Here is an 11,749-nt window from a genome sequence, read left to right as displayed (position 1 = left end):
GCTTCTACTGTTCTTCATGATACTTCTTTTTCCTACATTCCCTAGCAACATGACCCAATTTTCCGCAATAAAAACATTTAGTTTCATAGTAGTTTTTATTCGGGTGCATACCTTAGGTCAGATTTGGTCATTTCTGTGAACTTGCTCCGTTTTTTTGTTGTGGACCTCCTTTCCCTTTGTAGAAGTTTTTCCTCGCCACCAATGCAAGATCGACACTCTGGGGCTTTAGAGTCGATCTCCTCTCTTCTTCCTGCATCAGTATACCTGTCAGCTCTTCAAAATGCGGGATCTTTTCTCTGGCATTGATTCCAGTGATGAACATCTGATAATCATCAGTGACACCATTCATTGTAATGGTTGCAAGATCTGTATCATCCATTGTATGACCAATAGCTGATAATTTGGTTTTCAGATCCTTGATCCTTGCTATGAATGAAGCAATCATTTCATTCTCCTCCATCTTCATGGATAGGATCTTACTTTTGAGGAGCAGAAGATGATTTGAATTTCTGATCTCATACAGTTCCTTCAAAATTCCCCAGATATCGTTAGCTGACTTACCTTCTCTGATGTGCGGTATAATGCAGTCTTTCACTGACATCTTTAACATTGTCCTTGCTTTGCTTTCTCATTTCTCCCGATTTGGGGCTGATGCTGATCCAGCCGCGGGCCTCAGCTCATCCCCATTCACAATCGCCTAAGCACTCTTCGCTTCTAGCAGAGTCTGCATCTTAGACTCCCAATTTTCATAATTGGAACCATCGAGATTGTTATGCTCGTTCATGCATGCTTCAAATATATTGTTATTCATCTTGGCGATTTAGAAAAAAAAATTGACAGGTAAAATATGTTAAATTTACCCCAGATCTGTGACAGAGACAGATCACTGTTGTTTGATCTCGCAGCACATGCGCAGATCACCATGGCTTTCTTCTCAGCCTCCAGACAACCTCCTGTTGTCAGCTACAACCTTGTTCTTGGCTTCCCCACTCAGCTTCTCTGACAGCTACAGCCTTGTTCTTGGCTCCCTCATGCAGTTTCTTTGATTTACACGATCGTCGCGGCTATCCACTCAAAACCTGCGACGATCTTGGTTCGAAGAACCACCCACCAGCCAGCGTACATGTTCCTCAGCCCTGATGCTCTGATACCATGATTAAAATGGCAATGTTTGTATTAATGAAAATAAAACCCACTGGTCAGCTCTACGAAAGAGAGTTTGAACCAGGAGAGTCTGGCTCTGAAGAATGCTCTGATACCATGATAAAAATGGCAATGTTTGTATTAATGAAAATAAAACCCACTAGTCAGCTCTACGAAAGAGAGTTTGAACCAGGAGAGTCTAGCTCTGCAGAACGCTCTGATACCATGATAAAAATGGTAATGTTTGTATTAATGAAAATAAAACCCATTGGTCAGCTCTACGAAAGAGAGTCTGAACCAGAAGACTTTGGCTCTGCAGAACGCTCTACATTGTTCATTAACATTACATATTAAATAGAATACATGGTTTTAGGGAAGTTAGAATAGCATCCTAAGAAATAGAAACTAATTCCTATCCTGAGGCTACGTGAACCAACTCTAACTATTCTAGGATATTCTCCATTATCTTCAACAAAAGCATGAAAAGTGTTAGCTCCACTCTATCATGCCTTCTACTAGGGTAGAAACTCTAATTATAACAAGCGTTAAGAGAATTTTTTAGGTAAACAATGGGTCTCAAAACAAAAATGTACAACAAAAATCAACTTTATAAGAAACCAATAGGATTCAATATGATGATGTAAACCACGGGGGATGATTCACCATTTTTGGAGTAAAAAGGTAAAAACAAATAAAATAAAAACTATTTGTTCAACTCGTATGTTCAACTTATCTCCCCATGATTTTACTCAACTTTTGAGTTAGAATAGTCTCTAGATGCAGAATTTAATTTTTCATCCAGGGAGTACCCATGTTGCATACTTTCGATGGACTCCACTACACAAAAAATGTGAAATTCATGACAAAACGTGAATCACATTTTTCGTGTAGTAGGGTCCATCGAAAGTATGCAACATGGGTACTCCCTAGATGAAAAAAATAAATTCTGCATCCAACGAGTGCTCCATCTCAAAATTTGAGTAAAATTGTAGGGAGATAAGTTGAAAATATGTGTTGAAAAAATAGTTTTTTATTTCTTCCCTCCAAAACTTAATGAGGTAATCTAATCTTATTTTATTATTTCCACTCTTATTTGATAATATTCCTTAGGAGACCCATTTTAGAAATCAAACGCGTCGACAAATGATCAATTATGTGATTTCGCCAAAAAGTCTCTAAACAAACGTTATGGATCACAGAAGTCTAAATTCCTTGAACTCAAAATTTATCTAGTGAATGTTATGAATAAAATATATAAAAAATAATATAAATATTGTAAACAATTAAAGCACTAAATAATGATTATATAGCTAGTAATTAGTTAATGAAGAGGTATGTCCTTAAGGACATGACTTTCCATGAAGAGGCACCTGCCTAGGGTATATAAGCAGGCCCTCACTCTTATTTGTATCATACTCTCATTCATATATTTTAATAAATATTCTTGTATCCTCAATGGAGATATTTATATTCCAAGTCTTTTGGAATATTTAACTTCTAAGTATACGAAGCTTCTTCGTTACATTGGTATCAAAACATTTCTCTGAGTATACGAACTTTGTTCATTACATTGGTATCATAGTGTTTGATCCTTTAGCCACTCAATCGATGCACAAAGCCAGTTTGATCTAGTCTTTAACCATCAATTTTGTCAACATTGTTGTCATTCAAGTGTTTCGCTACACAAGTTTATGGGGGTTCTCCATACTATCGTCAAGCCTTTGGCCATTATATATATAAAAGAGAAGAAACAAAATTATATAAAAGAAAAATATTTAAAAAAAAAAAAACTCCAAAAAAATATTAAAAAAATAAAAATAACAAAATCCAAAAAGAAATATTAAAAAATACATAAAAAAATAACAAAAATAATATAGTCCCTGCAGCCATAGTCGCTGCCACAGCAAAGGCCAGATCGACGAACTGTCGACCAAGTAAATAGTCGCGTGCAGCTTGTCATTCGCAGCCACCATTACTTTCAATGACAATCAGAATTGTTTCACGATATATCTTTTCAACCACACAGTGCCATGAAGGCCCTCCGTACATAGTTTTCTGACTATTTCTTGTTTTTCCACCATCGCTCACACATTTCCCGTCAACGCTTGAAGTCTAATCATTTGGTCTGCATTAGTACCAGTAGTGCACCCTATAGTTGCCTCATAGTCGATCATGGAATTGTAAACTCCACCTTATTGTTGGAGCCCCGCATTGCCACGAACACCAACCTATTGTGTCCAAATAGCAAATGGACGTTCACAGTCTAACAGCTAACTTGTAGCCGCTTTCTGAGTCGCCTCAGCCGCCATCGCGACTGCACAACTAAATGCCATTAATGTTAAAAGCGCTTGACAAAATTGAAAACCGCCAGTGTTATTTTTGTCTATCAATTCAATTGCATATGTATGGATGAAATTGTAAAAGTTTGAAGTTCATAAAGTTTTTCGAGGGATGTGAACAAAGGAACAAACACTATTATATTATATTAAATTTTGGAACGAGATTTAGGAGAAGGAAGAGTTTACATATGAATGGTTACAATTAAGGAATATTTATAAAGTGAACATATTATTTGAAGGTATAATTTAAAAAAGAAAAGGGGGCAAAGTGTTATACTATTTAAAAAAAGGGTCACTTTTAATAAAATATATATATTAGAAAAGAAGGTTGTAAAGTTGAAAAAGAGGGTCTATTCTAGTGAAAGGACTAAAGAATTATTTTATAAAATGAAATTATAAACTAGTTCCAAGCCCATTTAAAAAATATATATATATTTATGGATACTTTTTAAGGTTCAAGTTGATTAAAAAGTCCAAGATATATTATTAAGGAAGGTACAACGTCGGCTCCAACTAGGGACATTTCCTTGTAGGCAAAGTGCTAAGAACCTGTAGACTAGTAGCCTTCACCATTGGACATGGAGTATCACCAAGGAACTTACAAATATCACTCTCATTTTCAAGGCGAAAACATTGTTGCAGTAACCCCTAAAGGTAACACTATACCATAGTTATTTTGATCACAAGAGAAGCAATATAAATAGGAAGGTTGTTTTCAAGAAGTAAATAAACTAATCAACTTATTCAAATGAATAGAAATGTTGTTTTGAAGTAAATAAATTATTCAACTTATACAAGTCATTGTTGCGATCAATAGTAATATTTGAAATTTTTTTGAACCCATTGTTGATATATTTCAAGAAATATCTATCAAGTCAATCTTCAAATTTGTACCCATTCTAACATTAGAGAAATTTTGAGGTCAAAAATGGGTCTCAAAACAAAATTGTACAACAAAAATAAACTTTATAAGAACCAATAGGATTCAATATGATGATGTCAACTGCGGGAGAATGATTCATCATTTTTTGAGTATAAAAAAAAAAACTAATTTTTCAACTCATATTTTCAAGTTATCTCCCTATGATTTTACTCAAATTTCAAGCATGAGCATTTGTTGAATACATAATTTAATTTTGCATCCAAGGAGTACCCATGTTGTATACTTTCGATGGACTCTACCAAACAAAAAATGTGAAATACATGAAAAATGTTATTGCAATCACATTTTTTCATGTATTTCACATTTTTGTGTAGTAGGGTCCATAGAAAGTATGCAACATGGGTACTCCTTGGATGCAAAACTATATTTTGCATCCAACGAGTGCTTCTGCTCGAAACTTGAGTGAAATCGTAGGAAGATGAATAAAAAATGAGTTGAAAAAAGTAGTTTTTTTTCTTTTTTCCCTCCAAAACTTGATAAGTTAATCTAATCTTATTTTATTATTTCCAATATTATCTTATAATTTCCTTAGGATACCCATTTTAGACCTCAAAATTTCTCTAATATAAGAATGGTAAGTCAAAAAAAAAAAAATTAATGGGTGATAACATTACATCATGCATTGAACAACTATTATGCAACATCTTGCTTTACAATTCAAATAAAGGTTACTTGCAAGGTACATATATTTTGAATTCTCGATTACCATTGTGTTGACAAGTAAGAAGCTCACTAACATTTAGTTATAGTAGAGAAAATGACATCAACAGAAAAATCTTTTATTTCTTACAAAAATGAAGGGATCAAGTTCTGAAAAATTATATCAAAAACAAAAGGGATGGAAATGTATCAATTGAGTTGTGTTAAAGTAGTAAATCAAGTTTTTTTTAAAGGAGACTTGGGTTCAATCCCTAAAAATTTATCATGTTATTGCATCCAATTTGCAAATGAAGCCAAGAGAAAGTCCCTACTAAATTCGACAAGATAAATACTCGTCAATTGCAAAATTGTAACCAAATTTTATCATATTGAAATGTTGATGTTGAGAAAGAAGTTTGACCCTCTTATAAATAAAACGGGATTCATGTAAAAACAAAGGAATGTAAAGTATGTAGGAGTATGTTAAAGTGGTTAAATGAGTTTTTTTTAGACTTGGGTTCAATCCCCCAAAAATTCATCATGTTATTGTATCCAAATTGCAAATGAAAACCAAGGAAAGTCCCTACTAAATTTGACAACATAAATATCCCTCAATTGCAAAATTGTAACCAAATATCATGATGTTGAAATGTTGATATTGTAAGAGAAGTTTGACCCTCTTATAGATAAAAAGAATTCACATGAAAACAAATGAATATATAACAGAGAAATCTTGCCAATTAAAACTCAACTAAATGTAGCATACAATCAATCTAACCAATTGAAATTCATTAATTTTCACTATTTATTACGTTTTCAATAAATAATTCCCATCAAAATATGAAAATATCATGTTTGACCACTTGGGCAAGTATTTTATGGATAAGCCCATGCCATATCCAAAAGAGATTAGATTAAATTTTTAATTTCCTCTGAATGCTTGTGATCCATATTCTTACCACAAACACTATGAGGTGAGAATCGAAAAAGACTCAAAATAATAATTAATTATTAAAACATGTCCCAAAGGACATGACTATCTGTGAAAGGGCACCTTTCCTAGTATATAAGTAGGTCCCTCATTTGTAACCACACACACACACACACACACACACACACACACACATATATATATATATATATTCTTCATTCATACATTTACATGATATATTCTTTATTCTTAAAATAGATTTTATAATTGTATTCTAGATATCTTGGATTGTTTGATGTGTGTAACCGAACTTTGTTGATTACATTGGTATGAGAGCTATTCGACTATCTGGTCGTTCAACCAATATGATTTCAGCCTTTGGCATCAACTCTTCATCAAGTTTATTATTGCTGCAATTGAGGCTTTAGCCACACAAAGTTTTCTTGAAAGTTCTCCTTTCTTGTATACACTTGAGCTTATGGCCATTTAAAAGGAAAATAGAAAACACACACACACACACACATATATATAATATTGACGACTATTCAACACAATGTCGCTGACAAATAGCCATTTGGTGGCGCCGACCAAACTTCCATGGCACACAACTGCAACGACCACCACAAGCGATTACCGCAACAAAAATTGTGACAACCACCTCGTCAGGAGCAACCCAACAATTCCATAGCCATAATCATAACTACCACATCGATCTTGTTGTTGAGCATTAACCACACCCCGTGCCTCGATACAACTTCCAACCATTGTGTCGATGCCACATTCTGCACGGAAAAATCAAAGGAGATTAAAAAAAAACAACTGCACATTCACTAACATAGTCGACCACTATTGCCACATCCCTTCCCATGTGACGTAGCAACACCCTGCCAATCACTGTTGCCAATATAAAAATGTGTTATCATGTTTTTCTTTATCAACAGTAACCTAATTAGTGTAACATACACAACTCTACACAACTAGTAGAGCTACATGTCCAGTCTTTATTTCCATATCACCCATACAACAAATATTTTGTGTTTGTACACAATCGTTGCCTAAATAAATCCAGTGTTCCATGGGGACGCGTCCTCCAGGGTCGGGTGCACGCACCCTTCGCACCCCGCGCACCCGAAACGGGGGGGGGGGGGCGTCTAGGGAAACGTTTCCCCACGTCCCCCTTTTGGGGAGACGCGAGGAGACACACGGGGGACGTGACTCCCCACACGGGGGATGCCTGGGCGCCCCCCCTCAAAATGGGCTATGCATCCCCCCTTAAATTTTCTTGTAAACAATTATTTATGACAGGGAAAACCTAGTATTTGACAATATTTCCCTACTAATGCTATGCAATTCATGGTGATGTTAAATTCTTAAAGTAAAAGTGACATTCTCCTTTATCTTTCATTTTCATCATTTTACTTAAATTTTTAACATTACCATGAAATGACTCAGGATGTTTGAGAGTGGTTCTGACCTCATTGGATTTCATATGGAGAAAGTAGAATTTTAGATCTCACCCAAAAACCAGCAAACTTAACAGTTTTTCAGGAATTCAAGATTCAATGGATTGTGATGTTTCCATTACATTTTGTCATGTACAAGGGTATGGAATTAATATTTAATCAAGAGCACCAAGCCCTCTGTGTACTTTAGAGTGACTTTTAGACTCATCACTCCATTGTTTTTGAGTTTTAGTTATATCAATTTACTATTCCAGTCTTCAGATTTCAATGTCTATCATAGTCTATTTTGCTTAGTACTAATTAGATTCTAGAATGATAAATGATGAATTTTAATTCTAAATCAATTTAGAATCTAGAATGATGAATGAATAATGATGAATTTAATTTTTAAATCAATGTAGATTCTAGAATGGTGAATAATGAATAATGAATATGGACCAGAGTATTTCATTATTGAATCTTATGGTTTATGGATGAATCATGTATGTATCAATAAGGATGATGAGTATGGATCAATGTATTTCATTATTTAATTCAATTATGTATTTATCATTCTATTTATGCTTTCATTATTGAATATGAGTTTGAAAATATATATATATATATATAGATTAAAAAAGAAAAAAATTTATATACCCCGACGTCCCCCTGTCCCCCTAAATTTCCTTAAAATTTGAAGGTATTCCTACACATTCCTCTTGTGCGTTTCCCCGCACCCGCGTCTCCCCATCCTGGAGTCTTGGTAGAACATTAAATAAATCCTAATCTAAATTTTGAATGGTTTATTGGTGATGACATTTATCGCTTTTTTGAAACTCATACCACTTGCCTATCATTTGGCTCGATCATTCTATGACTTAGTTTCACTGAGTGGGTACGGTGCCACCCTTGTTATGGGTGCAACCCTTCATAACGAATAACAAACAATTATAACTCATACATTAAATTAATCCAAAGATTCAAGGGAAGTTATATTAAAAGGATTATAAAGAAATTATATAAGCATTTAAAAGTTTTATAAAAGGCCAATTTGAATCAAGAAGAATGGTTATAAAATTAAAAAGTACTATTATTAAAAAGATTAAAATTAAAAGGAATATACGTCGTTAAGGTATAAAAAGAAAAAATACATAGAACAATAAAAAGGTACCAAAGGTTTTAGGAGATTTTTTTTATCGTATTATTATTAAGGTTACAAAAATATTTAATTATCCAAAAATATCACAAAAGGTATTAAAGTTTTAATAAAGAATGGAAAAAAGTTTATAGTTCTTTTCAAATTTGTGAAGTAATCACCAAATACGAAGAAATAATTCGAAAATGAACAAATGATATGGATTTCATATATAATTTTATGTTTCAGTTTAGAGCACAATATTTTGTTGAATTTGTTCGAAATTATTTACTGTGGAAGAATATCAAGATAATGCTCAGACACAAATTAAAAGATTAAAAAAAGGATTTGCAAAATTTTAGCAAAAAAACAAGGCGTCAAAAAAGAAATATAAAAATTTCAAAGATTTGTTTTACCAAGAATCAACAAAAAAATAATGAAGAATTTTTGCATCTAAGGGACCATAGTAAAAAATTACTTACGAAAGTCAAGAAGTCCAACACTACAAAGAAAAAAGTATAAGAAGAAAATGAGTCTCTAGAAGAATTCAACAAGAATCTATCAAAAAAGGAAGAAGAAAAATTGTGCTTAAAAAACCTTAATCAAAAGTTATTAGAACAAATCAGACATTTAATAAATGGGAGGATTGAGTGGCAAAAAATTAGTTGAACCAAAAGCTGAAATAATTTCATGTTAAAAAAATCATAATCAAAATTTGCTTACTCAAATTAAGAAACTTAAAAATCATAAGAAATCATTGAAAAGCAAATGGGAAGAACTTATCACGAAAGAAGAATTGGAATTTTTAGATGTATCAATCCAAGTTTAGGAAAAATGAACGAATATCGATCCAATCAATATCACAATTCAGAAAGATGACAAACCAATTGAAGTAAAAAACATATTAGATGTTGTAGTTCAACAACTAAAATTTCAAGTGAAGATCTAACAATTAGCCAGGTAACTTTTGTACGTGGAAGAAACCAAATACTTCAAGTAAGAAATTGTGACAAACAGGATAAGGGGAAGTCACATCACAAGAACTTTTTATCGACACCCAAATCATAAAAACAAACGTCTCAACCAGTCTGCAAATCCATATCACTTGGACCAGAAGCAAGTGACTTATGTTCCCAAGAATAGCGATGCCACCATAATCCAATCTTATGATAACAATTCATCCCAAGTTTCCAGTGTCACAAAATTCCATAGAAGACTAATCTGGGATGGCTAGATCACTTCTCGCTTCAACAATTTTGTTTATCAATGGAAGGATCTTTTCATTTTCTATTATCAAAGATGACGACTCAAAAAATTCAAAAAAATGCAAACATATTACAAGACAAAGAAACATCTGACACACCTTGTTGGCAATACGCTTTGAGAACAAAACTTTTATGAAAAGGATGACAATAATATAAATATTATAAATAACATAATGATTAATAAAATAATAATTAGTTATTGAAGAGACATGTCCCAAAGGACGTGACCATCTATGAAAGGGAAACTTGCCTTGTCTATAACTAGGGCCCTCATTTGTAACCAGATATATAGATTCTCCATATTCTTCATTCATACATTCATGCAATGTCTTATTTTCAAGCTTCTTAATCTATGTAATATTTTTTCACTATGTTCCTTAAGCCAATTTTTTTTTTTCATTTTTATCAGCTTTCTTTTTTATATTCTATACTGACTTGATTTTTTAAAATTTGCTTTTGAGATATCTTGTATGTCTTTTGGTGTTGAATTTGACTTCAATGTAACATCCTATAGTGTTATTTTTTCTTCATGTAGAAAAATGTCAGAAGCTTTTTCTTTCTATTCATGATGAAGAACCCTAGTGGTTGCATCTACAATGAACCTCGAATAATTCACCTTGACCGCTCTGTAAGGATTGAATAGATAATAGCAATATAAATGTATGATCATCAATGTTTAGTTGTAAATAAGATATATCATATTGTTTTTTCTCAAAGGTTTAATTTTTCGAATACATTTGACTCAAGAATAAACAATTGGTTAACAAGTTTAAGGTTTATATGATTTTCATCCTCAATAGTTGAGATAGAAATAATGACATTTTCTTATTAGAACCCCTTTAATTATAAATAGCATTGAAACATAGTTATTTGAAAATTTTGAAAATATTCTTTTTTCCTCAATTATAAATTGTATCCATTTTTCATCAATGTTTAACTTCATTTCATATTCGTCAAATGATACTTTGTTTATAAAGCTCATATTTTTCATTTGAATAACCCACTTATTTACTTCTTCAAAATATAATGAGATCCATTCTAATTTGATAGACTTTGAACACTTTATGGATTCCTTTTTTTATAAACCTTGAAAATATAATAATTTATCTTTTTTATTATATATATAACTCTCTCAAAATTATTTTCGTCTTACTTTTTCTCTCCTCAATAAAAGTCTAAGCTAGAATAGTTGTAGAAAGAAAAGAACTTTGGGGTTGGAAAGCATTTTATGCTTTTCAAAATAGGTGCAAAAAGACAGAGTTATGGGACTCTAAAACCACTCAAACTCTTTTTGGACTTCTAGTGATCTCTATGGTTGTGAATATGGGCCAGCAATACATCCGACATGCAGTGCAGACAAATTTAGAAAATTCAGAAGTGTTTGATTACAATCAAATTTAAGATTAAAAATGCAGTTCCTTATGATATCTTGTTAAGTGAAACAGGGACTGCTCCTATTGAAGGAATTGCTATGGTGCGAGTCATAAGGTATTTAAAAAAAAAAGTGAGCAAATGAAAGAGGGTAGATGGCCTAAGATTGTCTTTAACGATAGATTATGCAAGAGCAAAAAAAATTGGATGCAACAAAATAACATATGATTTAGTAAATGTCCGCATGGGGTAGCTCAACTGGCGATGGTCGTGGAATGAGATCTCATCGAACTGGAGATCTTGGGTTCGAATTTTGTACTACCCTCCCCCCGTCGCGAGGTGAATAATGGACATGTAAAATCGAAAATGAGAGTCCTACCAAGCTTAACAAAAGAAAACATATGGTTTAGTAAATGGGGTATTTGTTTGAACGCATGTCCCATAAAAAATTCCACAAGCATACTTGAGATAAGGAGCTAGGAAGAAAGAACAATTATTATATTTAAGTGTTTAATCCCACTCATAGTCATTAACCAAAAGC

Source organism: Pinus tabuliformis, chromosome 6 (assembly GCF_031772625.1).
Source record: "Pinus tabuliformis cultivar Carrire ecotype Pingquan chromosome 6, CPIR1, whole genome shotgun sequence".
NCBI lineage: Eukaryota > Viridiplantae > Streptophyta > Pinopsida > Pinales > Pinaceae > Pinus > Pinus tabuliformis.
The sequence above is the reverse complement of the archived record's forward strand: the minus strand, read 5'-3'. Positions refer to the sequence as shown.